Source organism: Phyllobates terribilis, unplaced genomic scaffold (genome assembly GCF_046119375.1).
Source record: "Phyllobates terribilis strain yellow unplaced genomic scaffold, ASM4611937v1 Scaffold_5__5_contigs__length_657084704, whole genome shotgun sequence".
NCBI lineage: Eukaryota > Metazoa > Chordata > Amphibia > Anura > Dendrobatidae > Phyllobates > Phyllobates terribilis.
Genome location: NW_027362765.1, coordinates 652,576,268 through 652,603,952, shown reverse-complemented (window position 1 = coordinate 652,603,952; position 27,685 = coordinate 652,576,268). Strand labels below are relative to the sequence as shown.

Here is a 27,685-nt window from a genome sequence, read left to right as displayed (position 1 = left end):
TGGACAGCTCCCAGCCTCTGAAAAGGCAACGGGAGGACGTAAAGCAACCTGATATCCAAAGAAAACACGGATGTCGAGGTCCAGATGAGGAGTCAAAAGTGGATGATGCCTTTTTGCCTGCTTCAGATCCCGGTAATATTAAACAAATCCTGACCCCTAGAGATGCGGAGGAGGAGGTGCCGTGTATTGACTTCTTCCCATCTTCAAATCCTGATTCTTCTTAATGTCTGTTCCTCTTAAAATCTCCTCACTAAATGTGAGGTCCCTAAAGAGCCCTACACGTAGGGCTGCTTTATTTTCTTATTTAGAGACATTGGACTTTGATTTCTGCTTTCTACAAGAATGTGGTATACAGAGTAATTTAAATTATAAGGACTTAAAAGAAGACTGGAAACTGGGCGCTTCTGTGTGGTCCGGTGCTAATGACTGTCGTGCTGCCGGAGTTGGACTACTTTGCCGTGGACATTCTACCATCATTCAATCTGTGACTGAAATTATACCTGGCAGAGCTATTTTAATACATCTTGTTTTTAATGGACTTTCTTTACGTTTATTAAATGTGTACGCTCCTCCTGGGAAGCAGGAAAGGGCGGATTTACTTGAAATATTGCCATTATTTTGTGTTGGGTCAACCCCCCTGCTGGTGGGAGGAGATTTTAATTGTTTACGTGATGGGGAATCCCGGCAGGGTGGGGATGTGAATCGTAAAGACCGTACCTCCTATTTGTTGAAAAGTTTAATTGATGATTTTAGATTACAGGACTGCTGGAAGGAACTCTTGCCGGCGGATCCAGGTGTTACATGGTCCAATGGAAGAGTTTCTTCTAGAATTGATTTCATATTTGCTTCTACTGCCTTTAAACCTTGTAAATGTTTTCTTTTATCTAATTTATTCTCTGATCATAAAGTTTTATCTGTGTTTTTAGAGTTAGCAGGGGAACAAAATACCTCAAGAGGCCCATGGAGATTAAATACAACTCTCCTAGAGGATATTGATATTCAAAAGAGGTTTGTGCAGGCCTACCAGTGCTGGCAATCAAAGAGAGACCCCCGCGCCTCGATGCTGGATTGGTGGGAGAGCATTAAACCTAAGATTAAATTATTTTTTATTAAGGCAGGGAAAATGAAAGCAAAAAAGAAAAAGCAGTGGTTTTATGTTTTTAATATGAGATTACAAGTACTCTTTAAACTAAAAGAAGTTGGTATTGATGTGGATGATGATATTGCAAATCTTAAGTCTGAAATAAAAAATGCTCTTAATGAAAAAGGAAAACAAATAATTTTTAACTCCCATGTACAGCACCTGGAGGAAGGAGAGAAATGCTCCCGATTCTTCTTCAAAAAGGTAATGGGGAGGAGGGACGCAATCCTAAATCTTGAAGGTGAAAATGATATTAAGGGTATGTTAGGAAAAGCTTTTAATTTTTATCAACTTCTTTTTAACACTAAAGTTATAGATCCATCCTTTTTAGAGTATGCTATTAATTCCCTTGATTTTAAGTTAGATATTTTAGACCAGGGTATTTTATCTAGGGATCTCACCAGTGAGGAACTTTTACAGATTTTTAAAAGTTTCTCCAGTGGGAAAGCCCCTGGGGAAGACGGTCTACCGATTGAGTTTTATCTGACTTTTTGGGGAATTTTAAAGAACGATATGTTTTTATTGTTTAAAAAAGCTTTTAATACTAATAAATTACCCCCATCTTGGAGGAGAGGTCTGGTATCTTTAATATATAAAAAAGGGGATAGGAGCCAACTTAAAAACTGGCGGCCTATTACGCTTTTAAACCTTGATTATAAAATTTTAGCTAAACTTATTGCAGTCCGTTTAAAACCCTTTATAGCCAAATTAATTCACCCTAACCAGGTATGTGGTGTTCCCGGAAGAACCATAGCTGAGTCCCTCAACATAATTAGGGATACCATATGGTATTCAAAAGAGAGAAGTCAAAACCTTGCTATTTTATCCTTAGACTTTGAAAAAGCTTTTGACAGGGTATCGCATGAATTTCTTTTTATGGTTCTTAAAAAAATGGCGTTTCCAGAGAAAATTTTAACCCGCATTATGCTTTTATATCATTCTTGTTTTAGTCAAATTTCTGTAAATGGGTTTTTAACGAAGGGGGTTCCTCTATTATCAGGGGTGAAACAAGGGTGCCCTCTCTCACCACTGCTCTTTATCTGTGTTATGGAACCACTATTAACCATACTGAGAAAAGATAAAGTAATTAAAGGGGTACCTATTCCCGGGAGTAGGGGTATGCAACTTAAAGCCCTAAGTTACATGGATGATGTTACCATACTATGTCCAGATTCCACATCTCTGAGGAGGGTATTGAGAAACACACAATTTTTCTGTGAAGCCTCAGGTTTTAAATTAAATATAGATAAATGTGACTGTTTTAATGTGGGGGGATGGGACTCCTCTTTGACCCCTGGGATAGTGATACAGAAAAATCACATAAAAATTTTAGGAATTATTTTTAACCAAGCCAATGAGGGGGACCCTAACTGGGACTCTGCAATGGATAAAATAGAAAAAAAGATCTCATTGTGGAATTTAAGGAACCTTAGTATGGAAGGTAAAATTTTAATTATTAAAGCTGTTTTAATTCCCATTATGTTGTATGTTGCAATGGTGTTTCCCCCTTCCAATTTACAAATCAAGAAAGTAACAAGAATTGTTTTTATGTTTTCATGGGGTTCAAAAATGGAAAAGTTAAAAAGAGATCTGATGTACAAATGTAAATCTAATGGAGGTAAAGATGTACCCAATTTTTTTACCTTTTTCCATATAAAGTATTTCTGCTTCTGTTTTAAGGTTTTTAAATCTGATGGCATTTTTAGTTATTTTTTAAAATATGCAGCAGGAATGATTTTTAAAAGGTGGTTTAGCCTACCTTTAAGTTCTCCTGTGCTCCTGTGCCCACCTAAACAGTATGTGATACTTGAGAAAACGGTCAGACTTTTAGGTCTCCAGGAATTGGAGCCTGATATATTGGGGGACCAAAGGAAGGTATCTATTGCTTGCAGACACTCTGAGGACACAATTCCTGTCTCCAATTTTTCACAGGCAAGGTCCAAAACGGTGTGGCGAAATGTGTACGGGAAATATCTTGCAAATGTACACAAGGACCTTGCCTGGGCTATCGTCCACCAGTGCCTCCCTACCCGTGAGTTTCAACATAGGCGGGGGCTGGTGGCGAGAGCCAAATGTCCAAGAGATATATGCGGGGAAAGTGAGTCTGTATTGCATCTCTTTTGGAATTGTCCTTTTGCACAGGAGGTTTGGAGAAAGGTAGGCCCACTTTTAAAATGGGCATGTGGCCTGAAAGATTTTAATCACTTTTATGTCTTTTATGGTCTTTTTAAGTGTCCAAATTTTAAACAATTCCGAGTTGCCTGGATTATTATTAATTGTTTTAAAAATGCCATGTGGAAAGTTAGAAATATTTTACTCTTCAAACATGATCATATTGATTCAACAGACTGTATAAAATTTGCTTTAAGTGAAATGTATATTTACTATCTCAGAGATAAAAAACTGTATGGAGCAAAAGAAGCGGCTTCTATGTGGTGTGTACAATTATGGAACACAATTAGTGGTAATTAAATAAACCCAAGTACATCTGTAATTATGATTTTCTTAATTGTTACAATGGTTTTATGATGGTAAATTGTGTTTTTACAAAAAACTTGAATTGATTATTATCATGTTTTATCATTTTATTGTAATGTTATAAATGTTCTTTTTTAAAACCTTTGTAAATATACTTTTGAATCAATAAAATTGCGTTGAAACCTTATCTGTTCTTATCAGTTTAATATCTGATACGTCCCCTATCTGGGGACCATATATTAAATGGATTTTTAGAACAGGGAGATGGAAAAAGAGCTTGCTCTGTCCACTCCACGCATTGATCTGGTATTGCAGTATCTCCAGGACCGGTGCACCCCTTCTTTAATGCAGTTTCTAAAATCAGAAAGAATTGAATTCAATGTTTTTTGTTCATTTTGCTTGTTTGTCGGATTTTGGGATGGACTCTTTGGCTTTGCTTTTCTTCTCCTCATTGGATTTTTCATGTTCAAAGTTGCAGAAGCCAGATTACAAGCTCATTTTGGTTCAACTTCAGCAACTGTGCATTGCATTGCCATGTAATGTGATGCAATGCTATCTTTCTAGCTCTCCCTTTTCACTTCCTTTTGGATAAACAGACATATTAGGCAAGCATTTTGGAGCTTTCACCTAAATAACTACAGGTGGTGAGATAAGCTGCACAATATAATTGACCTTTCAGTATATTGTTGCACACACACCATCTATTTAGCAAATGCCCTTGTTATCAACAGCAGCCTTTTAAACTCACCTGAGCTAACAGGTATGTGCGCTGGTTACTCTGCTGCGCTTAAAATTTCTTTTTTGGTTTGCTACAATGCCTTTTCTGAAACGTTGTCTCCTTCTGCTGGAACACTGACTTCTTTCATTTAATGCCTGCAGACTATAAAAGAGAACCCAACCCAAAAAGTTTGGTTGATTAGTCTGTGGCATTCTGTTAAACTGTTGCTTATGGCGGTCTCTGTGAGCTTCTCAGCGACATTCAGCCAGCCAGGTATCCTGCCTGCAGTAGATGGAATGTGGCAATGGAACGCTGGCTGCGCGTGTCATAATAGGCTCTGAGCCTTTATATACCTGTGCACAGCAGCAGCCACCTTCAGTCTGCTGCTGGACAGCCAGCAGCAGCAGCAGCAGGAGAGGTATGTAATCAGGAGCCCTCCTGCTAAGGGTAGACAGCTGCTCGTTCCACCCCACCCCCCGCCTTAATTGGTTCTCCTCCCTTTCAACGGTGTTGAGGCGGGTGGGAACAGCAGGGGGTGAAGGTGCTGTGTTTAAAGAGGTGGAGTTATGCAGATCTAAAACGCGTGGATTGCAGCAGCAGCAAGCCGAAAAGTGCAGGCATGTAAGGGATCTAGAGGTTGACAACATGTCTTCTTAACGGGAGTCCAGGAGCTCATCTCCACAAATGGACTTTTCAGGATCCTTGGGTGGCTCCGTAGTTTGAAACCAATTCTGGTTATCGCTTCTCGGCCTTTTGGCTAAGATCAAGTGTAGTATCTGTTCTTATCAGTTTAATATCTGATACGTCCCCTATCTGGGGACCATATATTAAATGGATTTTTAGAACAGGGAGATGGAAAAAGAGCTTGCTCTGTCCACTCCACGCATTGACCTGGTATTGCAGTATCTCCAGGACCGGTGCACCCCTTCTTTAATGCAGTTTCTAAAATCAGAAAGAATTGAATTCAATGTTTTTTCTTCATTTTGCTTGTTTGTCGGATTTTGGGATGGACTCTTTGGCTTTGCTTTTCTTCTCCTCATTGGATTTTTCATGTTCAAAGTTGCAGAAGCCAGATTACAAGCTCATTTTGGTTCAACTTCAGCAACTGTGCATTGCATTGCCATGTAATGTGATGCAATGCTATCTTTCTAGCTCTCCCTTTTTACTTCCTTTTGGATAAACAGACATATTAGGCAAGCATTTTGGAGCTTTCACCTAAATAACTACAGGTGGTGAGATAAGCTGCACAATATAATTGACATTTCAGTATATTGTTGCACACACACCATCTATTTAGCAAATGCCCTTGTTATCAACAGCAGCCTTTTAAACTCACCTGAGCTAACAGGTATGTGCGCTGGTTACTCTGCTGCGCTTAAAATTTCTTTTTTGGTTTGCTACAATGCCTTTTCTGAAACGTTGTCTCCTTCTGCTGGAACACTGACTTCTTTCATTTAATGCCTGCAGACTATAAAAGAGAACCCAACCCAAAAAGTTTGGTTGATTAGTCTGTGGCATTCTGTTAAACTGTTGCTTATGGCGGTCTCTGTGAGCTTCTCAGCGACATTCAGCCAGCCAGGTATCCTGCCTGCAGTAGATGGAATGTGGCAATGGAACGCTGGCTGCGCGTGTCATAATAGGCTCTGAGCCTTTATATACCTGTGCACAGCAGCAGCCACCTTCAGTCTGCTGCTGGACAGCCAGCAGCAGCAGCAGCAGGAGAGGTATGTAATCAGGAGCCCTCCTGCTAAGGGTAGACAGCTGCTCGTTCCACCCCACCCCCCGCCTTAATTGGTTCTCCTCCCTTCCAACGGTGTTGAGGCGGGTGGGAACAGCAGGGGGTGAAGGTGCTGTGTTTAAAGAGGTGGAGTTATGCAGATCTAAAACGCGTGGATTGCAGCAGCAGCAAGCTGAAAAGTGCAGGCATGTAAGGGATCTAGAGGTTGACAACATGTCTTCTTAACGGGAGTCCAGGAGCTCATCTCCACAAATGGACTTTTCAGGATCCTTGGGTGGCTCCGTAGTTTGAAACCAATTCTGGTTATCGCTTCTCGGCCTTTTGGCTAAGATCAAGTGTAGTATCTGTTCTTATCAGTTTAATATCTGATACGTCCCCTATCTGGGGACCATATATTAAATGGATTTTTAGAACAGGGAGATGGAAAAAGAGCTTGCTCTGTCCACTCCACGCATTGACCTGGTATTGCAGTATCTCCAGGACCGGTGAACCCCTTCTTTAATGCAGTTTCTAAAATCAGAAAGAATTGAATTCAATGTTTTTTGTTCATTTTGCTTGTTTGTCGGATTTTGGGATGGACTCTTTGGCTTTGCTTTTCTTCTCCTCATTGGATTTTTCATGTTCAAAGTTGCAGAAGCCAGATTACAAGCTCATTTTGGTTCAACTTCAGCAACTGTGCATTGCATTGCCATGTAATGTGATGCAATGCTATCTTTCTAGCTCTCCCTTTTTACTTCCTTTTGGATAAACAGACATATTAGGCAAGCATTTTGGAGCTTTCACCTAAATAACTACAGGTGGTGAGATAAGCTGCACAATATAATTGACCTTTCAGTATATTGTTGCACACACACCATCTACTTAGCAAATGCCCTTGTTATCAACAGCAGCCTTTTAAACTCACCTGAGCTAACAGGTATGTGCGCTGGTTACTCTGCTGCGCTTAAAATTTCTTTTTTGGTTTGCTACAATGCCTTTTCTGAAACGTTGTCTCCTTCTGCTGGAACACTGACTTCTTTCATTTAATGCCTGCAGACTATAAAAGAGAACCCAACCCAAAAAGTTTGGTTGATTAGTCTGTGGCATTCTGTTAAACTGTTGCTTATGGCGGTCTCTGTGAGCTTCTCAGCGACATTCAGCCAGCCAGGTATCCTGCCTGCAGTAGATGGAATGTGGCAATGGAACGCTGGCTGCGCGTGTCATAATAGGCTCTGAGCCTTTATATACCTGTGCACAGCAGCAGCCACCTTCAGTCTGCTGCTGGACAGCCAGCAGCAGCAGCAGCAGGAGAGGTATGTAATCAGGAGCCCTCCTGCTAAGGGTAGACAGCTGCTCGTTCCACCCCACCCCCCGCCTTAATTGGTTCTCCTCCCTTCCAACGGTGTTGAGGCGGGTGGGAACAGCAGGGGGTGAAGGTGCTGTGTTTAAAGAGGTGGAGTTATGCAGATCTAAAACGCGTGGATTGCAGCAGCAGCAAGCCGAAAAGTGCAGGCATGTAAGGGATCTAGAGGTTGACAACATGTCTTCTTAACGGGAGTCCAGGAGCTCATCTCCACAAATGGACTTTTCAGGATCCTTGGGTGGCTCCGTAGTTTGAAACCAATTCTGGTTATCGCTTCTCGGCCTTTTGGCTAAGATCAAGTGTAGTATCTGTTCTTATCAGTTTAATATCTGATACGTCCCCTATCTGGGGACCATATATTAAATGGATTTTTAGAACAGGGAGATGGAAAAAGAGCTTGCTCTGTCCACTCCACGCATTGACCTGGTATTGCAGTATCTCCAGGACCTGTGCACCCCTTCTTTAATGCAGTTTCTAAAATCAGAAAGAATTGAATTCAATGTTTTTTGTTCATTTTGCTTGTTTGTCGGATTTTGGGATGGACTCTTTGGCTTTGCTTTTCTTCTCCTCATTGGATTTTTCATGTTCAAAGTTGCAGAAGCCAGATTACAAGCTCATTTTGGTTCAACTTCAGCAACTGTGCATTGCATTGCCATGTAATGTGATGCAATGCTATCTTTCTAGCTCTCCCTTTTTACTTCCTTTTGGATAAACAGACATATTAGGCAAGCATTTTGTAGCTTTCACCTAAATAACTACAGGTGGTGAGATAAGCTGCACAATATAATTGACCTTTCAGTATATTGTTGCACACACACCATCTATTTAGCAAATGCCCTTGTTATCAACAGCAGCCTTTTAAACTCACCTGAGCTAACAGGTATGTGCGCTGGTTACTCTGCTGCGCTTAAAATTTCTTTTTTGGTTTGCTACAATGCCTTTTCTGAAACGTTGTCTCCTTCTGCTGGAACACTGACTTCTTTCATTTAATGCCTGCAGACTATAAAAGAGAACCCAACCCAAAAAGTTTGGTTGATTAGTCTGTGGCATTCTGTTAAACTGTTGCTTATGGCGGTCTCTGTGAGCTTCTCAGCGACATTCAGCCAGCCAGGTATCCTGCCTGCAGTAGATGGAATGTGGCAATGGAACGCTGGCTGCGCGTGTCATAATAGGCTCTGAGCCTTTATATACCTGTGCACAGCAGCAGCCACCTTCAGTCTGCTGCTGGACAGCCAGCAGCAGCAGCAGCAGGAGAGGTATGTAATCAGGAGCCCTCCTGCTAAGGGTAGACAGCTGCTCGTTCCACCCCACCCCCCGCCTTAATTGGTTCTCCTCCCTTCCAACGGTGTTGAGGCGGGTGGGAACAGCAGGGGGTGAAGGTGCTGTGTTTAAAGAGGTGGAGTTATGCAGATCTAAAACGCGTGGATTGCAGAAGCAGCAAGCCGAAAAGTGCAGGCATGTAAGGGATCTAGAGGTTGACAACATGTCTTCTTAACGGGAGTCCAGGAGCTCATCTCCACAAATGGACTTTTCAGGATCCTTGGGTGGCTCCGTAGTTTGAAACCAATTCTGGTTATCGCTTCTTGGCCTTTTGGCTAAGATCAAGTGTAGTATCTGTTCTTATCAGTTTAATATCTGATACGTCCCCTATCTGGGGACCATATATTAAATGGATTTTTAGAACAGGGAGATGGAAAAAGAGCTTGCTCTGTCCACTCCACGCATTGACCTGGTATTGCAGTATCTCCAGGACCGGTGCACCCCTTCTTTAATGCAGTTTCTAAAATCAGAAAGAATTGAATTCAATGTTTTTTGTTCATTTTGCTTGTTTGTCGGATTTTGGGATGGACTCTTTGGCTTTGCTTTTCTTCTCCTCATTGGATTTTTCATGTTCAAAGTTGCAGAAGCCAGATTACAAGCTCATTTTGGTTCAACTTCAGCAACTGTGCATTGCATTGCCATGTAATGTGATGCAATGCTATCTTTCTAGCTCTCCCTTTTTACTTCCTTTTGGATAAACAGACATATTAGGCAAGCATTTTGGAGCTTTCACCTAAATAACTACAGGTGGTGAGATAAGCTGCACAATGTAATTGACCTTTCAGTATATTGTTGCACACACACCATCTATTTAGCAAATGCCCTTGTTATCAACAGCAGCCTTTTAAACTCACCTGAGCTAACAGGTATGTGCGCTGGTTACTCTGCTGCGCTTAAAATTTCTTTTTTGGTTTGCTACAATGCCTTTTCTGAAACGTTGTCTCCTTCTGCTGGAACACTGACTTCTTTCATTTAATGCCTGCAGACTATAAAAGAGAACCCAACCCAAAAAGTTTGGTTGATTAGTCTGTGGCATTCTGTTAAACTGTTGCTTATGGCGGTCTCTGTGAGCTTCTCAGCGACATTCAGCCAGCCAGGTATCCTGCCTGCAGTAGATGGAATGTGGCAATGGAACGCTGGCTGCGCGTGTCATAATAGGCTCTGAGCCTTTATATACCTGTGCACAGCAGCAGCCACCTTCAGTCTGCTGCTGGACAGCCAGCAGCAGCAGCAGCAGGAGAGGTATGTAATCAGGAGCCCTCCTGCTAAGGGTAGACAGCTGCTCGTTCCACCCCACCCCCCGCCTTAATTGGTTCTCCTCCCTTCCAACGGTGTTGAGGCGGGTGGGAACAGCAGGGGGTGAAGGTGCTGTGTTTAAAGAGGTGGAGTTATGCAGATCTAAAACGTGTGGATTGCAGCAGCAGCAAGCCGAAAAGTGCAGGCATGTAAGGGATCTAGAGGTTGACAACATGTCTTCTTAACGGGAGTCCAGGAGCTCATCTCCACAAATGGACTTTTCAGGATCCTTGGGTGGCTCCGTAGTTTGAAACCAATTCTGGTTATCGCTTCTCGGCCTTTTGGCTAAGATCAAGTGTAGTATCTGTTCTTATCAGTTTAATATCTGATACGTCCCCTATCTGGGGACCATATATTAAATGGATTTTTAGAACAGGGAGATGGAAAAAGAGCTTGCTCTGTCCACTCCACGCATTGACCTGGTATTGCAGTATCTCCAGGACCGGTGCACCCCTTCTTTAATGCAGTTTCTAAAATCAGAAAGAATTGAATTCAATGTTTTTTGTTCATTTTGCTTGTTTGTCGGATTTTGGGATGGACTCTTTGGCTTTGCTTTTCTTCTCCTCATTGGATTTTTCATGTTCAAAGTTGCAGAAGCCAGATTACAAGCTCATTTTGGTTCAACTTCAGCAACTGTGCATTGCATTGCCATGTAATGTGATGCAATGCTATCTTTCTAGCTCTCCCTTTTTACTTCCTTTTGGATAAACAGACATATTAGGCAAGCATTTTGGAGCTTTCACCTAAATAACTACAGGTGGTGAGATAAGCTGCACAATATAATTGACCTTTCAGTATATTGTTGCACACACACCATCTATTTAGCAAATGCCCTTGTTATCAACAGCAGCCTTTTAAACTCACCTGAGCTAACAGGTATGTGCGCTGGTTACTCTGCTGCGCTTAAAATTTCTTTTTTGGTTTGCTACAATGCCTTTTCTGAAACGTTGTCTCCTTCTGCTGGAACACTGACTTCTTTCATTTAATGCCTGCAGACTATAAAAGAGAACCCAACCCAAAAAGTTTGGTTGATTAGTCTGTGGCATTCTGTTAAACTGTTGCTTATGGCGGTCTCTGTGAGCTTCTCAGCGACATTCAGCCAGCCAGGTATCCTGCCTGCAGTAGATGGAATGTGGCAATGGAACGCTGGCTGCGCGTGTCATAATAGGCTCTGAGCCTTTATATACCTGTGCACAGCAGCAGCCACCTTCAGTCTGCTGCTGGACAGCCAGCAGCAGCAGCAGGAGAGGTATGTAATCAGGAGCCCTCCTGCTAAGGGTAGACAGCTGCTCGTTCCACCCCACCCCCCGCCTTAATTGGTTCTCCTCCCTTCCAACGGTGTTGAGGCGGGTGGGAACAGCAGGGGGTGAAGGTGCTGTGTTTAAAGAGGTGGAGTTATGCAGATCTAAAACGCGTGGATTGCAGCAGCAGCAAGCCGAAAAGTGCAGGCATGTAAGGGATCTAGAGGTTGACAACATGTCTTCTTAACGGGAGTCCAGGAGCTCATCTCCACAAATGGACTTTTCAGGATCCTTGGGTGGCTCCGTAGTTTGAAACCAATTCTGGTTATCGCTTCTCGGCCTTTTGGCTAAGATCAAGTGTAGTATCTGTTCTTATCAGTTTAATATCTGATACGTCCCCTATCTGGGGACCATATATTAAATGGATTTTTAGAACAGGGAGATGGAAAAAGAGCTTGCTCTGTCCACTCCACGCATTGACCTGGTATTGCAGTATCTCCAGGACCGGTGCACCCCTTCTTTAATGCAGTTTCTAAAATCAGAAAGAATTGAATTCAATGTTTTTTGTTCATTTTGCTTGTTTGTCGGATTTTGGGATGGACTCTTTGGCTTTGCTTTTCTTCTCCTCATTGGATTTTTCATGTTCAAAGTTGCAGAAGCCAGATTACAAGCTCATTTTGGTTCAACTTCAGCAACTGTGCATTGCATTGCCATGTAATGTGATGCAATGCTATCTTTCTAGCTCTCCCTTTTTACTTCCTTTTGGATAAACAGACATATTAGGCAAGCATTTTGGAGCTTTCACCTAAATAACTACAGGTGGTGAGATAAGCTGCACAATATAATTGACCTTTCAGTATATTGTTGCACACACACCATCTATTTAGCAAATGCCCTTGTTATCAACAGCAGCCTTTTAAACTCACCTGAGCTAACAGGTATGTGCGCTGGTTACTCTGCTGCGCTTAAAATTTCTTTTTTGGTTTGCTACAATGCCTTTTCTGAAACGTTGTCTCCTTCTGCTGGAACACTGACTTCTTTCATTTAATGCCTGCAGACTATAAAAGAGAACCCAACCCAAAAAGTTTGGTTGATTAGTCTGTGGCATTCTGTTAAACTGTTGCTTATGGCGGTCTCTGTGAGCTTCTCAGCGACATTCAGCCAGCCAGGTATCCTGCCTGCAGTAGATGGAATGTGGCAATGGAACGCTGGCTGCGCGTGTCATAATAGGCTCTGAGCCTTTATATACCTGTGCACAGCAGCAGCCACCTTCAGTCTGCTGCTGGACAGCCAGCAGCAGCAGCAGCAGGAGAGGTATGTAATCAGGAGCCCTCCTGCTAAGGGTAGACAGCTGCTCGTTCCACCCCACCCTCCGCCTTAATTGGTTCTCCTCCCTTCCAACGGTGTTGAGGCGGGTGGGAACAGCAGGGGGTGAAGGTGCTGTGTTTAAAGAGGTGGAGTTATGCAGATCTAAAACGCGTGGATTGCAGCAGCAGCAAGCCGAAAAGTGCAGGCATGTAAGGGATCTAGAGGTTGACAACATGTCTTCTTAACGGGAGTCCAGGAGCTCATCTCCACAAATGGACTTTTCAGGATCATTGGGTGGCTCCGTAGTTTGAAACCAATTCTGGTTATCGCTTCTCGGCCTTTTGGCTAAGATCAAGTGTAGTATCTGTTCTTATCAGTTTAATATCTGATACGTCCCCTATCTGGGGACCATATATTAAATGGATTTTTAGAACAGGGAGATGGAAAAAGAGCTTGCTCTGTCCACTCCACGCATTGACCTGGTATTGCAGTATCTCCAGGACCGGTGCACCCCTTCTTTAATGCAGTTTCTAAAATCAGAAAGAATTGAATTCAATGTTTTTTGTTCATTTTGCTTGTTTGTCGGATTTTGGGATGGACTCTTTGGCTTTGCTTTTCTTCTCCTCATTGGATTTTTCATGTTCAAAGTTGCAGAAGCCAGATTACAAGCTCATTTTGGTTCAACTTCAGCAACTGTGCATTGCATTGCCATGTAATGTGATGCAATGCTATCTTTCTAGCTCTCCCTTTTTACTTCCTTTTGGATAAACAGACATATTAGGCAAGCATTTTGGAGCTTTCACTTAAATAACTACAGGTGGTGAGATAAGCTGCACAATATAATTGACCTTTCAGTATATTGTTGCACACACACCATCTATTTAGCAAATGCCCTTGTTATCAACAGCAGCCTTTTAAACTCACCTGAGCTAACAGGTATGTGCGCTGGTTACTCTGCTGCGCTTAAAATTTCTTTTTTGGTTTGCTACAATGCCTTTTCTGAAACGTTGTCTCCTTCTGCTGGAACACTGACTTCTTTCATTTAATGCCTGCAGACTATAAAAGAGAACCCAACCCAAAAAGTTTGGTTGATTAGTCTGTGGCATTCTGTTAAACTGTTGCTTATGGCGGTCTCTGTGAGCTTCTCAGCGACATTCAGCCAGCCAGGTATCCTGCCTGCAGTAGATGGAATGTGGCAATGGAACGCTGGCTGCGCGTGTCATAATAGGCTCTGAGCCTTTATATACCTGTGCACAGCAGCAGCCACCTTCAGTCTGCTGCTGGACAGCCAGCAGCAGCAGCAGCAGGAGAGGTATGTAATCAGGAGCCCTCCTGCTAAGGGTAGACAGCTGCTCGTTCCACCCCACCCCCCGCCTTAATTGGTTCTCCTCCCTTCCAACGGTGTTGAGGCGGGTGGGAACAGCAGGGGGTGAAGGTGCTGTGTTTAAAGAGGTGGAGTTATGCAGATCTAAAACGCGTGGATTGCAGCAGCAGCAAGCCGAAAAGTGCAGGCATGTAAGGGATCTAGAGGTTGACAACATGTCTTCTTAACGGGAGTCCAGGAGCTCATCTCCACAAATGGACTTTTCAGGATCCTTGGGTGGCTCCGTAGTTTGAAACCAATTCTGGTTATCGCTTCTCGGCCTTTTGGCTAAGATCAAGTGTAGTATCTGTTCTTATCAGTTTAATATCTGATACGTCCCCTATCTGGGGACCATATATTAAATGGATTTTTAGAACAGGGAGATGGAAAAAGAGCTTGCTCTGTCCACTCCACGCATTGACCTGGTATTGCAGTATCTCCAGGACCGGTGCACCCCTTCTTTAATGCAGTTTCTAAAATCAGAAAGAATTGAATTCAATGTTTTTTGTTCATTTTGCTTGTTTGTCGGATTTTGGGATGGACTCTTTGGCTTTGCTTTTCTTCTCCTCATTGGATTTTTCATGTTCAAAGTTGCAGAAGCCAGATTACAAGCTCATTTTGGTTCAACTTCAGCAACTGTGCATTGCATTGCCATGTAATGTGATGCAATGCTATCTTTCTAGCTCTCCCTTTTTACTTCCTTTTGGATAAACAGACATATTAGGCAAGCATTTTGGAGCTTTCACCTAAATAACTACAGGTGGTGAGATAAGCTGCACAATATAATTGACCTTTCAGTATATTGTTGCACACACACCATCTATTTAGCAAATGCCCTTGTTATCAACAGCAGCCTTTTAAACTCACCTGAGCTAACAGGTATGTGCGCTGGTTACCCTGCTGCGCTTAAAATTTCTTTTTTGGTTTGCTACAATGCCTTTTCTGAAACGTTGTCTCCTTCTGCTGGAACACTGACTTCTTTCATTTAATGCCTGCAGACTATAAAAGAGAACCCAACCCAAAAAGTTTGGTTGATTAGTCTGTGGCATTCTGTTAAACTGTTGCTTATGGCGGTCTCTGTGAGCTTCTCAGCGACATTCAGCCAGCCAGGTATCCTGCCTGCAGTAGATGGAATGTGGCAATGGAACGCTGGCTGCGCGTGTCATAATAGGCTCTGAGCCTTTATATACCTGTGCACAGCAGCAGCCACCTTCAGTCTGCTGCTGGACAGCCAGCAGCAGCAGCAGCAGGAGAGGTATGTAATCAGGAGCCCTCCTGCTAAGGGTAGACAGCTGCTCGTTCCACCCCACCCCCCGCCTTAATTGGTTCTCCTCCCTTCCAACGGTGTTGAGGCGGGTGGGAACAGCAGGGGGTGAAGGTGCTGTGTTTAAAGAGGTGGAGTTATGCAGATCTAAAACGCGTGGATTGCAGCAGCAGCAAGCCGAAAAGTGCAGGCATGTAAGGGATCTAGAGGTTGACAACATGTCTTCTTAACGGGAGTCCAGGAGCTCATCTCCACAAATGGACTTTTCAGGATCCTTGGGTGGCTCCGTAGTTTGAAACCAATTCTGGTTATCGCTTCTCGGCCTTTTGGCTAAGATCAAGTGTAGTATCTGTTCTTATCAGTTTAATATCTGATACGTCCCCTATCTGGGGACCATATATTAAATGGATTTTTAGAACAGGGAGATGGAAAAAGAGCTTGCTCTGTCCACTCCACGCATTGACCTGGTATTGCAGTATCTCCAGGACCGGTGCACCCCTTCTTTAATGCAGTTTCTAAAATCAGAAAGAATTGAATTCAATGTTTTTTGTTCATTTTGCTTGTTTGTCGGATTTTGGGATGGACTCTTTGGCTTTGCTTTTCTTCTCCTCATTGGATTTTTCATGTTCAAAGTTGCAGAAGCCAGATTACAAGCTCATTTTGGTTCAACTTCAGCAACTGTGCATTGCATTGCCATGTAATGTGATGCAATGCTATCTTTCTAGCTCTCCCTTTTTACTTCCTTTTGGATAAACAGACATATTAGGCAAGCATTTTGGAGCTTTCACCTAAATAACTACAGGTGGTGAGATAAGCTGCACAATATAATTGACCTTTCAGTATATTGTTGCACACACACCATCTATTTAGCAAATGCCCTTGTTATCAACAGCAGCCTTTTAAACTCACCTGAGCTAACAGGTATGTGCGCTGGTTACTCTGCTGCGCTTAAAATTTCTTTTTTGGTTTGCTACAATGCCTTTTCTGAAACGTTGTCTCCTTCTGCTGGAACACTGACTTCTTTCATTTAATGCCTGCAGACTATAAAAGAGAACCCAACCCAAAAAGTTTGGTTGATTAGTCTGTGGCATTCTGTTAAACTGTTGCTTATGGCGGTCTCTGTGAGCTTCTCAGCGACATTCAGCCAGCCAGGTATCCTGCCTGCAGTAGATGGAATGTGGCAATGGAACGCTGGCTGCGCGTGTCATAATAGGCTCTGAGCCTTTATATACCTGTGCACAGCAGCAGCCACCTTCAGTCTGCTGCTGGACAGCCAGCAGCAGCAGCAGCAGGAGAGGTATGTAATCAGGAGCCCTCCTGCTAAGGGTAGACAGCTGCTCGTTCCACCCCACCCCCCGCCTTAATGGGTTCTCCTCCCTTCCAACGGTGTTGAGGCGGGTGGGAACAGCAGGGGGTGAAGGTGCTGTGTTTAAAGAGGTGGAGTTATGCAGATCTAAAACGCGTGGATTGCAGCAGCAGCAAGCCGAAAAGTGCAGGCATGTAAGGGATCTAGAGGTTGACAACATGTCTTCTTAACGGGAGTCCAGGAGCTCATCTCCACAAATGGACTTTTCAGGATCCTTGGGTGGCTCCGTAGTTTGAAACCAATTCTGGTTATCGCTTCTCGGCCTTTTGGCTAAGATCAAGTGTAGTATCTGTTCTTATCAGTTTAATATCTGATACGTCCCCTATCTGGGGACCATATATTAAATGGATTTTTAGAACAGGGAGATGGAAAAAGAGCTTGCTGGAAAAAGAGCTTGCTCTGTCCACTCCACGCATTGACCTGGTATTGCAGTATCTCCAGGACCGGTGCACCCCTTCTTTAATGCAGTTTCTAAAATCAGAAAGAATTGAATTCAATGTTTTTTGTTCATTTTGCTTGTTTGTGGGATTTTGGGATGGACTCTTTGGCTTTGCTTTTCTTCTCCTCATTGGATTTTTCATGTTCAAAGTTGCAGAAGCCAGATTACAAGCTCATTTTGGTTCAACTTCAGCAACTGTGCATTGCATTGCCATGTAATGTGATGCAATGCTATCTTTCTAGCTCTCCCTTTTTACTTCCTTTTGGATAAACAGACATATTAGGCAAGCATTTTGGGAGCTTTCACCTAAATAACTACAGGTGGTGAGATAAGCTGCACAATATAATTGACCTTTCAGTATATTGTTGCACACACACCATCTATTTAGCAAATGCCCTTGTTATCAACAGCAGCCTTTAAACTCACCTGAGCTAACAGGTATGTGCGCTGGTTACTCTGCTGCGCTTAAAATTTCTTTTTGGTTTGCTACAATGCCTTTTCTGAAACGTTGTCTCCTTCTGCTGGAACACTGACTTCTTTCATTTAATGCCTGCAGACTATAAAAGAGAACCCAACCCAAAAAGTTTGGTTGATTAGTCTGTGGCATTCTGTTAAACTGTTGCTTATGGCGGTCTCTGTGAGCTTCTCAGCGACATTCAGCCAGCCAGGTATCCTGCCTGCAGTAGATGGAATGTGGCAATGGAACGCTGGCTGCGCGTGTCATAATAGGCTCTGAGCCTTTATATACCTGTGCACAGCAGCAGCCACCTTCAGTCTGCTGCTGGACAGCCAGCAGCAGCAGCAGCAGGAGAGGTATGTAATCAGGAGCCCTCCTGCTAAGGGTAGACAGCTGCTCGTTCCACCCCACCCCCCGCCTTAATTGGTTCTCCTCCCTTCCAACGGTGTTGAGGCGGGTGGGAACAGCAGGGGGTGAAGGTGCTGTGTTTAAAGAGGTGGAGTTATGCAGATCTAAAACGCGTGGATTGCAGCAGCAGCAAGCCGAAAAGTGCAGGCATGTAAGGGATCTAGAGGTTGACAACATGTCTTCTTAACGGGAGTCCAGGAGCTCATCTCCACAAATGGACTTTTCAGGATCCTTGGGTGGCTCCGTAGTTTGAAACCAATTCTGGTTATCGCTTCTCGGCCTTTTGGCTAAGATCAAGTGTAGTATCTGTTCTTATCAGTTTAATATCTGATACGTCCCCTATCTGGGGACCATATATTAAATGGATTTTTAGAACAGGAGATGGAAAAGAGCTTGCTCTGTCCACTCCACGCATTGACCTGGTATTGCAGTATCTCCAGGACCGGTGCACCCTTCTTTAATGCAGTTTCTAAAATCAGAAAGAATTGAATTCAATGTTTTGTTCATTTTGCTTGTTTGTCGGATTTTGGGATGGACTCTTTGGCTTTGCTTTTCTTCTCCTCATTGGATTTTCATGTTCAAAGTTGCAGAAGCCAGATTACAAGCTCATTTTGGTTCAACTTCAGCAACTGTGCATTGCATTGCCATGTAATGTGATGCAATGCTATCTTTCTAGCTCTCCCTTTTTACTTCCTTTTGGATAAACAGACATATTAGGCAAGCATTTGGAGCTTTCACCTAAATAACTACAGGTGGTGAGATAAGCTGCACAATATAATTGACCTTTCAGTATATTGTTGCACACACACCATCTATTTAGCAAATGCCCTTGTTATCAACAGCAGCCTTTTAAACTCACCTGAGCTAACAGGTATGTGCGCTGGTTACTCTGCTGCGCTTAAAATTTCTTTTTTGGTTTGCTACAATGCCTTTTCTGAAACGTTGTCTCCTTCTGCTGGAACACTGACTTCTTTCATTTAATGCCTGCAGACTATAAAAGAGAACCCAACCCAAAAAGTTTGGTTGATTAGTCTGTGGCATTCTGTTAAACTGTTGCTTATGGCGGTCTCTGTGAGCTTCTCAGCGACATTCAGCCAGCCAGGTATCCTGCCTGCAGTAGATGGAATGTGGCAATGGAACGCTGGCTGCGCGTGTCATAATAGGCTCTGAGCCTTTATATACCTGTGCACAGCAGCAGCCACCTTCAGTCTGCTGCTGGACAGCCAGCAGCAGCAGCAGCAGGAGAGGTATGTAATCAGGAGCCCTCCTGCTAAGGGTAGACAGCTGCTCGTTCCACCCCACCCCCCGCCTTAATTGGTTCTCCTCCCTTCCAACGGTGTTGAGGCGGGGTGGGAACAGCAGGGGGTGAAGGTGCTGTGTTTAAAGAGGTGGAGTTATGCAGATCTAAAACGCGTGGATTGCAGCAGCAGCAAGCCGAAAAGTGCAGGCATGTAAGGGATCTAGAGGTTGACAACATGTCTTCTTAACGGAGTCCAGGAGCTCATCTCCACAAATGGACTTTTCAGGATCTTGGGTGGCTCCGTAGTTTGAAACCAATTCTGGTTATCGCTTCTCGGCCTTTTGGCTAAGATCAAGTGTAGTATCTGTTCTTATCAGTTTAATATCTGATACGTCCCCTATCTGGGGACCATATATTAAATGGATTTTTAGAACAGGGAGATGGAAAAAGAGCTTGCTCTGTCCACTCCACGCATTGACCTGGTATTGCAGTATCTCCAGGACCGGTGCACCCCTTCTTTAATGCAGTTTCTAAAATCAGAAAGAATTGAATTCAATGTTTTTTGTTCATTTTGCTTGTTTGTCGGATTTTGGGATGGACTCTTTGGCTTTGCTTTTCTTCTCCTCATTGGATTTTTCATGTTCAAAGTTGCAGAAGCCAGATTACAAGCTCATTTTGGTTCAACTTCAGCAACTGTGCATTGCATTGCCATGTAATGTGATGCAATGCTATCTTTCTAGCTCTCCTTTTTACTTCCTTTTGGATAAACAGACATATTAGGCAAGCATTTTGGAGCTTTCACCTAAATAACTACAGGTGGTGAGATAAGCTGCACAATATAATTGACCTTTCAGTATATTGTTGCACACACACCATCTATTTAGCAAATGCCCTTGTTATCAACAGCAGCCTTTTAAACTCACCTGAGCTAACAGGTATGTGCGCTGGTTACTCTGCTGCGCTTAAAATTTCTTTTTTGGTTTGCTACAATGCTTTTCTGAAACGTTGTCTCCTTCTGCTGGAACACTGACTTCTTTCATTTAATGCCTGCAGACTATAAAAGAGAACCCAACCCAAAAAGTTTGGTTGATTAGTCTGTGGCATTCTGTTAAACTGTTGCTTATGGCGGTCTCTGTGAGCTTCTCAGCGACATCAGCAGCCAGGTATCCTGCCTGCAGTAGTGGAATGTGGCAATGGACGCTGGCTGCGCGTGTCATAATAGGCTCTGAGCCTTTATATACCTGTGCACAGCAGCAGCCACCTTCAGTCTGCTGCTGGACAGCCAGCAGCAGCAGCAGCAGGAGAGGTATGTAATCAGGAGCCCTCCTGCTAAGGGTAGACAGCTGCTCGTTCCACCCCACCCCCGCCTTAATTGGTTCTCCTCCCTTCCAACGGTGTTGAGGCGGGTGGGAACAGCAGGGGGTGAAGGTGCTGTGTTTAAAGAGGTGGAGTTATGCAGATCTAAACGCGTGGATTGCAGCAGCAGCAAGCCGAAAAGTGCAGGCATGTAAGGGATCTAGAGGTTGACAACATGTCTTCTTAACGGGAGTCCAGGAGCTCATCTCCACAAATGGACTTTTCAGGATCCTTGGGTGGCTCCGTAGTTTGAAACCAATTCTGGTTATCGCTTCTCGGCCTTTTGGCTAAGATCAAGTGTAGTATCTGTTCTTATCAGTTTAATATCTGATACGTCCCCTATCTGGGGACCATATATTAAATGGATTTTTAGAACAGGGAGATGGAAAAAGAGCTTGCTCTGTCCACTCCACGCATTGACCTGGTATTGCAGTATCTCCAGGACCGGTGCACCCCTTCTTTAATGCAGTTTCTAAAATCAGAAAGAATTGAATTCAATGTTTTTTGTTCATTTTGCTTGTTTTGTCGGATTTTGGGATGGACTCTTTGGCTTTGCTTTTCTTCTCCTCATTGGATTTTTCATGTTCAAAGTTGCAGATGCAGATTACAAGCTCATTTTGGTTCAACTTCAGCAACTGTGCATTGCATTGCCATGTAATGTGATGCAATGCTATCTTTCTAGCTCTCCCTTTTTACTTCCTTTTGGATAAACAGACATATTAGGCAAGCATTTTGGAGCTTTCACCTAAATAACTACAGGTGGTGAGATAAGCTGCACAATATAATTGACCTTTCAGTATATTGTTGCACACACACCATCTATTTAGCAAATGCCCTTGTTATCAACACAGCCTTTTAAACTCACCTGATCTAACAGGTATGTGCGCTGGTTACTCTGCTGCGCTTAAAATTTCTTTTTTGGTTTGCTACAATGCCTTTTCTGAAACGTTGTCTCCTTCTGCTGGAACACTGACTTCTTTCATTTAATGCCTGCAGACTATAAAAGAGAACCCAACCCAAAAAGTTTGGTTGATTAGTCTGTGGCATTCTGTTAAACTGTTGCTTATGGCGGTCTCTGTGAGCTTCTCAGCGACATTCAGCCAGCCAGGTATCCTGCCTGCAGTAGATGGAAATGTGGCAATGGAACGCTGGCTGCGCGTGTCATAATAGGCTCTGAGCCTTTATATACCTGTGCACAGCAGCAGCCACCTTCAGTCTGCTGCTGGACAGCCAGCAGCAGCAGCAGCAGGAGGAGGTATGTAATCAGGAGCCCTCCTGCTAAGGGTAGACAGCTGCTCGTTCCACCCCCACCCCCCGCCTTAATTGGTTCTCCCCCTTCCAACGGTGTTGAGGCGGGTGGGAACAGCAGGGGGTGAAGGTGCTGTGTTTAAAGAGGTGGAGTTATGCAGATCTAAAACGCGTGGATTGCAGCAGCAGCAGCCGAAAAGTGGAGGCATGTAAGGGATCTAGAGGTTGACAACATGTCTTCTTAACGGGAGTCCAGGAGCTCATCTCCACAAATGGACTTTTCAGGATCCTTGGGTGGCTCCGTAGTTTGAAACCAATTCTGGTTATCGCTTCTCGGCCTTTTGGCTAAGATCAAGTGTAGTATCTGTTCTTATCAGTTTAATATCTGATACGTCCCCTATCTGGGGACCATATATTAAATGGATTTTTAGAACAGGGAGATGGAAAAAGAGCTTGCTCTGTCCACTCCACGCATTGACCTGGTATTGCAGTATCTCCAGGACCGGTGCACCCCTTCTTTAATGCAGTTTCTAAAATCAGAAAGAATTGAATTCAATGTTTTTTGTTCATTTTGCTTGTTCGTCGGATTTTGGGATGGACTCTTTGGCTTTGCTTTTCTTCTCCTCATTGGATTTTTCATGTTCAAAGTTGCAGAAGCCAGATTACAAGCTCATTTTGGTTCAACTTCAGCAACTGTGCATTGCATTGCCATGTAATGTGATGCAATGCTATCTTTCTAGCTCTCCCTTTTTACTTCCTTTTGGATAAACAGACATATTAGGCAAGCATTTTGGAGCTTTCACCTAAATAACTACAGGTGGTGAGATAAGCTGCACAATATAATTGACCTTTCAGTATATTGTTGCACACACACCATCTATTTAGCAAATGCCCTTGTTATCAACAGCAGCCTTTTAAACTCACCTGAGCTAACAGGTATGTGCGCTGGTTACTCTGCTGCGCTTAAAATTTCTTTTTTGGTTTGCTACAATGCCTTTTCTGAAACGTTGTCTCCTTCTGCTGGAACACTGACTTCTTTCATTTAATGCCTGCAGACTATAAAAGAGAACCCAACCCAAAAAGTTTGGTTGATTAGTCTGTGGCATTCTGTTAAACTGTTGCTTATGGCGGTCTCTGTGAGCTTCTCAGCGACATTCAGCCAGCCAGGTATCCTGCCTGCAGTAGATGGAATGTGGCAATGGAACGCTGGCTGCGCGTGTCATAATAGGCTCTGAGCCTTTATATACCTGTGCACAGCAGCAGCCACCTTCAGTCTGCTGCTGGACAGCCAGCAGCAGCAGCAGCAGGAGAGGTATGTAATCAGGAGCCCTCCTGCTAAGGGTAGACAGCTGCTCGTTCCACCCCACCCCCCGCCTTAATGGGTTCTCCTCCCTTCCAACGGTGTTGAGGCGGGTGGGAACAGCAGGGGGTGAAGGTGCTGTGTTTAAAGAGGTGGAGTTATGCAGATCTAAAACGCGTGGATTGCAGCAGCAGCAAGCCGAAAAGTGCAGGCATGTAAGGGATCTAGAGGTTGACAACATGTCTTCTTAACGGGAGTCCAGGAGCTCATCTCCACAAATGGACTTTTCAGGATCCTTGGGTGGCTCCGTAGTTTGAAACCAATTCTGGTTATCGCTTCTCGGCCTTTTGGCTAAGATCAAGTGTAGTATCTGTTCTTATCAGTTTAATATCTGATACGTCCCCTATCTGGGGACCATATATTAAATGGATTTTTAGAACAGGGAGATGGAAAAAGAGCTTGCTCTGTCCACTCCACGCATTGACCGGGTATTGCAGTATCTCCAGGACCGGTGCACCCCTTCTTTAATGCAGTTTCTAAAATCAGAAAGAATTGAATTCAATGTTTTTTGTTCATTTTGCTTGTTTGTCGGATTTTGGGATGGACTCTTTGGCTTTGCTTTTCTTCTCCTCATTGGATTTTTCATGTTCAAAGTTGCAGAAGCCAGATTACAAGCTCATTTTGGTTCAACTTCAGCAACTGTGCATTGCATTGCCATGTAATGTGATGCAATGCTATCTTTCTAGCTCTCCCTTTTTACTTCCTTTTGGATAAACAGACATATTAGGCAAGCATTTTGGAGCTTTCACCTAAATAACTACAGGTGGTGAGATAAGCTGCACAATATAATTGACCTTTCAGTATATTGTTGCACACACACCATCTATTTAGCAAATGCCCTTGTTATCAACAGCAGCCTTTTAAACTCACCTGAGCTAACAGGTATGTGCGCTGGTTACTCTGCTGCGCTTAAAATTTCTTTTTTGGTTTGCTACAATGCCTTTTCTGAAACGTTGTCTCCTTCTGCTGGAACACTGACTTCTTTCATTTAATGCCTGCAGACTATAAAAGAGAACCCAACCCAAAAAGTTTGGTTGATTAGTCTGTGGCATTCTGTTAAACTGTTGCTTATGGCGGTCTCTGTGAGCTTCTCAGCGACATTCAGCCAGCCAGGTATCCTGCCTGCAGTAGATGGAATGCGGCAATGGAACGCTGGCTGCGCGTGTCATAATAGGCTCTGAGCCTTTATATACCTGTGCACAGCAGCAGCCACCTTCAGTCTGCTGCTGGACAGCCAGCAGCAGCAGCAGCAGGAGAGGTATGTAATCAGGAGCCCTCCTGCTAAGGGTAGACAGCTGCTCGTTCCAAACCACCCCCCGCCTTAATTGGTTCTCCTCCCTTCCAACGGTGTTGAGGCGGGTGGGAACAGCAGGGGGTGAAGGTGCTGTGTTTAAAGAGGTGGAGTTATGCAGATCTAAAACGCGTGGATTGCAGCAGCAGCAAGCCGAAAAGTGCAGGCATGTAAGGGATCTAGAGGTTGACAACATGTCTTCTTAACGGGAGTCCAGGAGCTCATCTCCACAAATGGACTTTTCAGGATCCTTGGGTGGCTCCGTAGTTTGAAACCAATTCTGGTTATCGCTTCTCGGCCTTTTGGCTAAGATCAAGTGTAGTATCTGTTCTTATCAGTTTAATATCTGATACGTCCCCTATCTGGGGACCATATATTAAATGGATTTTTAGAACAGGGAGATGGAAAAAGAGCTTGCTCTGTCCACTCCACGCATTGACCTGGTATTGCAGTATATCCAGGACCGGTGCACCCCTTCTTTAATGCAGTTTCTAAAATCAGAAAGAATTGAATTCAATGTTTTTTGTTCATTTTGCTTGTTTGTCGGATTTTGGGATGGACTCTTTGGCTTTGCTTTTCTTCTCCTCATTGGATTTTTCATGTTCAAAGTTGCAGAAGCCAGATTACAAGCTCATTTTGGTTCAACTTCAGCAACTGTGCATTGCATTGCCATGTAATGTGATGCAATGCTATCTTTCTAGCTCTCCCTTTTTACTTCCTTTTGGATAAACAGACATATTAGGCAAGCATTTTGGAGCTTTCACCTAAATAACTACAGGTGGTGAGATAAGCTGCACAATATAATTGACCTTTCAGTATATTGTTGCACACACACCATCTATTTAGCAAATGCCCTTGTTATCAACAGCAGCCTTTTAAACTCACCTGAGCTAACAGGTATGTGCGCTGGTTACTCTGCTGCGCTTAAAATTTCTTTTTTGGTTTGCTACAATGCCTTTTCTGAAACGTTGTCTCCTTCTGCTGGAACACTGACTTCTTTCATTTAATGCCTGCAGACTATAAAAGAGAACCCAACCCAAAAAGTTTGGTTGATTAGTCTGTGGCATTCTGTTAAACTGTTGCTTATGGCGGTCTCTGTGAGCTTCTCAGCGACATTCAGCCAGCCAGGTATCCTGCCTGCAGTAGATGGAATGTGGCAATGGAACGCTGGCTGCGCGTGTCATAATAGGCTCTGAGCCTTTATATACCTGTGCACAGCAGCAGCCACCTTCAGTCTGCTGCTGGACAGCCAGCAGCAGCAGCAGCAGGAGAGGTATGTAATCAGGAGCCCTCCTGCTAAGGGTAGACAGCTGCTCGTTCCACCCCACCCCCCGCCTTAATTGGTTCTCCTCCCTTCCAACGGTGTTGAGGCGGGTGGGAACAGCAGGGGGTGAAGGTGCTGTGTTTAAAGAGGTGGAGTTATGCAGATCTAAAACGCGTGGATTGCAGCAGCAGCAAGCCGAAAAGTGCAGGCATGTAAGGGATCTAGAGGTTGACAACATGTCTTCTTAACGGGAGTCCAGGAGCTCATCTCCACAAATGGACTTTTCAGGATCCTTGGGTGGCTCCGTAGTTTGAAACCAATTCTGGTTATCGCTTCTCGGCCTTTTGGCTAAGATCAAGTGTAGTATCTGTTCTTATCAGTTTAATATCTGATACGTCCCCTATCTGGGGACCATATATTAAATGGATTTTTAGAACAGGGAGATGGAAAAAGAGCTTGCTCTGTCCACTCCACGCATTGACCTGGTATTGCAGTATCTCCAGGACCGGTGCACCCCTTCTTTAATGCAGTTTCTAAAATCAGAAAGAATTGAATTCAATGTTTTTTGTTCATTTTGCTTGTTTGTCGGATTTTGGGATGGACTCTTTGGCTTTGCTTTTCTTCTCCTCATTGGATTTTTCATGTTCAAAGTTGCAGAAGCCAGATTACAAGCTCATTTTGTTTCAACTTCAGCAACTGTGCATTGCATTGCCATGTAATGTGATGCAATGCTATCTTTCTAGCTCTCCCTTTTTACTTCCTTTTGGATAAACAGACATATTAGGCAAGCATTTTGGAGCTTTCACCTAAATAACTACAGGTGGTGAGATAAGCTGCACAATATAATTGACCTTTCAGTATATTGTTGCACACACACCATCTATTTAGCAAATGCCCTTGTTATCAACAGCAGCCTTTTAAACTCACCTGAGCTAACAGGTATGTGCGCTGGTTACTCTGCTGCGCTTAAAATTTCTTTTTTGGTTTGCTACAATGCCTTTTCTGAAACGTTGTCTCCTTCTGCTGGAACACTGACTTCTTTCATTTAATGCCTGCAGACTATAAAAGAGAACCCAACCCAAAAAGTTTGGTTGATTAGTCTGTGGCATTCTGTTAAACTGTTGCTTATGGCGGTCTCTGTGAGCTTCTCAGCGACATTCAGCCAGCCAGGTATCCTGCCTGCAGTAGATGGAATGTGGCAATGGAACGCTGGCTGCGCGTGTCATAATAGGCTCTGAGCCTTTATATACCTGTGCACAGCAGCAGCCACCTTCAGTCTGCTGCTGGACAGCCAGCAGCAGCAGCAGCAGGAGAGGTATGTAATCAGGAGCCCTCCTGCTAAGGGTAGACAGCTGCTCGTTCCACCCCACCCCCCGCCTTAATTGGTTCTCCTCCCTTCCAACGGTGTTGAGGCGGGTGGGAACAGCAGGGGGTGAAGGTGCTGTGTTTAAAGAGGTGGAGTTATGCAGATCTAAAACGCGTGGATTGCAGCAGCAGCAAGCCGAAAAGTGCAGGCATGTAAGGGATCTAGAGGTTGACAACATGTCTTCTTAACGGGAGTCCAGGAGCTCATCTCCACAAATGGACTTTTCAGGATCCTTGGGTGGCTCCGTAGTTTGAAACCAATTCTGGTTATCGCTTCTCGGCCTTTTGGCTAAGATCAAGTGTAGTATCTGTTCTTATCAGTTTAATATCTGATACGTCCCCTATCTGGGGACCATATATTAAATGGATTTTTAGAACAGGGAGATGGAAAAAGAGCTTGCTCTGTCCACTCCACGCATTGACCTGGTATTGCAGTATCTCCAGGACCGGTGCACCCCTTCTTTAATGCAGTTTCTAAAATCAGAAAGAATTGAATTCAATGTTTTTTGTTCATTTTGCTTGTTTGTCGGATTTTGGGATGGACTCTTTGGCTTTGCTTTTCTTCTCCTCATTGGATTTTTCATGTTCAAAGTTGCAGAAGCCAGATTACAAGCTCATTTTGGTTCAACTTCAGCAACTGTGCATTGCATTGCCATGTAATGTGATGCAATGCTATCTTTCT

General features: G+C 43.7%; 18 non-coding genes and 1 pseudogene across 18 annotated transcripts; all 19 read left to right on the top strand.

The window, feature by feature from the left end:
- Positions 1 to 3,770: 3,770 nt before the first annotated feature.
- LOC141150599 (U2 spliceosomal RNA) lies at positions 3,771 to 3,959 on the top strand. The gene has a single exon (XR_012246755.1). It is a non-coding gene; the product is annotated as a U2 spliceosomal RNA (small nuclear RNA).
- Positions 3,960 to 5,074: 1,115 nt separating this feature from the next.
- LOC141274799 (U2 spliceosomal RNA) lies at positions 5,075 to 5,265 on the top strand. Its single transcript, XR_012323065.1, has one exon. It is a non-coding gene; the product is annotated as a U2 spliceosomal RNA (small nuclear RNA).
- A 1,115-nt stretch (positions 5,266 to 6,380) lies between these two features.
- Positions 6,381 to 6,571, top strand: LOC141149747 (U2 spliceosomal RNA). The gene has a single exon (XR_012246033.1). It is a non-coding gene; the product is annotated as a U2 spliceosomal RNA (small nuclear RNA).
- A 1,115-nt stretch (positions 6,572 to 7,686) lies between these two features.
- On the top strand, positions 7,687 to 7,877 carry LOC141149607 (U2 spliceosomal RNA). The gene has a single exon (XR_012245898.1). It is a non-coding gene; the product is annotated as a U2 spliceosomal RNA (small nuclear RNA).
- Positions 7,878 to 8,992: 1,115 nt separating this feature from the next.
- LOC141149416 (U2 spliceosomal RNA) lies at positions 8,993 to 9,183 on the top strand. Its single transcript, XR_012245715.1, has one exon. It is a non-coding gene; the product is annotated as a U2 spliceosomal RNA (small nuclear RNA).
- A 1,115-nt stretch (positions 9,184 to 10,298) lies between these two features.
- LOC141274798 (U2 spliceosomal RNA) lies at positions 10,299 to 10,489 on the top strand. Its single transcript, XR_012323064.1, has one exon. It is a non-coding gene; the product is annotated as a U2 spliceosomal RNA (small nuclear RNA).
- Positions 10,490 to 11,601: 1,112 nt separating this feature from the next.
- Positions 11,602 to 11,792, top strand: LOC141274797 (U2 spliceosomal RNA). Its single transcript, XR_012323063.1, has one exon. It is a non-coding gene; the product is annotated as a U2 spliceosomal RNA (small nuclear RNA).
- Positions 11,793 to 12,907: 1,115 nt separating this feature from the next.
- LOC141274796 (U2 spliceosomal RNA) lies at positions 12,908 to 13,098 on the top strand. The gene has a single exon (XR_012323062.1). It is a non-coding gene; the product is annotated as a U2 spliceosomal RNA (small nuclear RNA).
- A 1,115-nt stretch (positions 13,099 to 14,213) lies between these two features.
- Positions 14,214 to 14,404, top strand: LOC141274795 (U2 spliceosomal RNA). Its single transcript, XR_012323061.1, has one exon. It is a non-coding gene; the product is annotated as a U2 spliceosomal RNA (small nuclear RNA).
- A 1,115-nt stretch (positions 14,405 to 15,519) lies between these two features.
- LOC141274794 (U2 spliceosomal RNA) lies at positions 15,520 to 15,710 on the top strand. The gene has a single exon (XR_012323060.1). It is a non-coding gene; the product is annotated as a U2 spliceosomal RNA (small nuclear RNA).
- Positions 15,711 to 16,825: 1,115 nt separating this feature from the next.
- LOC141150148 (U2 spliceosomal RNA) lies at positions 16,826 to 17,032 on the top strand (annotated as a pseudogene).
- Positions 17,033 to 18,146: 1,114 nt separating this feature from the next.
- On the top strand, positions 18,147 to 18,335 carry LOC141150086 (U2 spliceosomal RNA). The gene has a single exon (XR_012246356.1). It is a non-coding gene; the product is annotated as a U2 spliceosomal RNA (small nuclear RNA).
- A 1,109-nt stretch (positions 18,336 to 19,444) lies between these two features.
- On the top strand, positions 19,445 to 19,635 carry LOC141274793 (U2 spliceosomal RNA). Its single transcript, XR_012323059.1, has one exon. It is a non-coding gene; the product is annotated as a U2 spliceosomal RNA (small nuclear RNA).
- Positions 19,636 to 20,742: 1,107 nt separating this feature from the next.
- Positions 20,743 to 20,933, top strand: LOC141274792 (U2 spliceosomal RNA). The gene has a single exon (XR_012323058.1). It is a non-coding gene; the product is annotated as a U2 spliceosomal RNA (small nuclear RNA).
- A 1,115-nt stretch (positions 20,934 to 22,048) lies between these two features.
- Positions 22,049 to 22,239, top strand: LOC141274791 (U2 spliceosomal RNA). Its single transcript, XR_012323057.1, has one exon. It is a non-coding gene; the product is annotated as a U2 spliceosomal RNA (small nuclear RNA).
- A 1,115-nt stretch (positions 22,240 to 23,354) lies between these two features.
- LOC141149746 (U2 spliceosomal RNA) lies at positions 23,355 to 23,545 on the top strand. The gene has a single exon (XR_012246032.1). It is a non-coding gene; the product is annotated as a U2 spliceosomal RNA (small nuclear RNA).
- A 1,115-nt stretch (positions 23,546 to 24,660) lies between these two features.
- On the top strand, positions 24,661 to 24,851 carry LOC141149525 (U2 spliceosomal RNA). Its single transcript, XR_012245817.1, has one exon. It is a non-coding gene; the product is annotated as a U2 spliceosomal RNA (small nuclear RNA).
- A 1,115-nt stretch (positions 24,852 to 25,966) lies between these two features.
- On the top strand, positions 25,967 to 26,157 carry LOC141274790 (U2 spliceosomal RNA). Its single transcript, XR_012323056.1, has one exon. It is a non-coding gene; the product is annotated as a U2 spliceosomal RNA (small nuclear RNA).
- Positions 26,158 to 27,272: 1,115 nt separating this feature from the next.
- Positions 27,273 to 27,463, top strand: LOC141274788 (U2 spliceosomal RNA). The gene has a single exon (XR_012323054.1). It is a non-coding gene; the product is annotated as a U2 spliceosomal RNA (small nuclear RNA).
- The last annotated feature ends 222 nt before the right edge of the window (positions 27,464 to 27,685 follow it).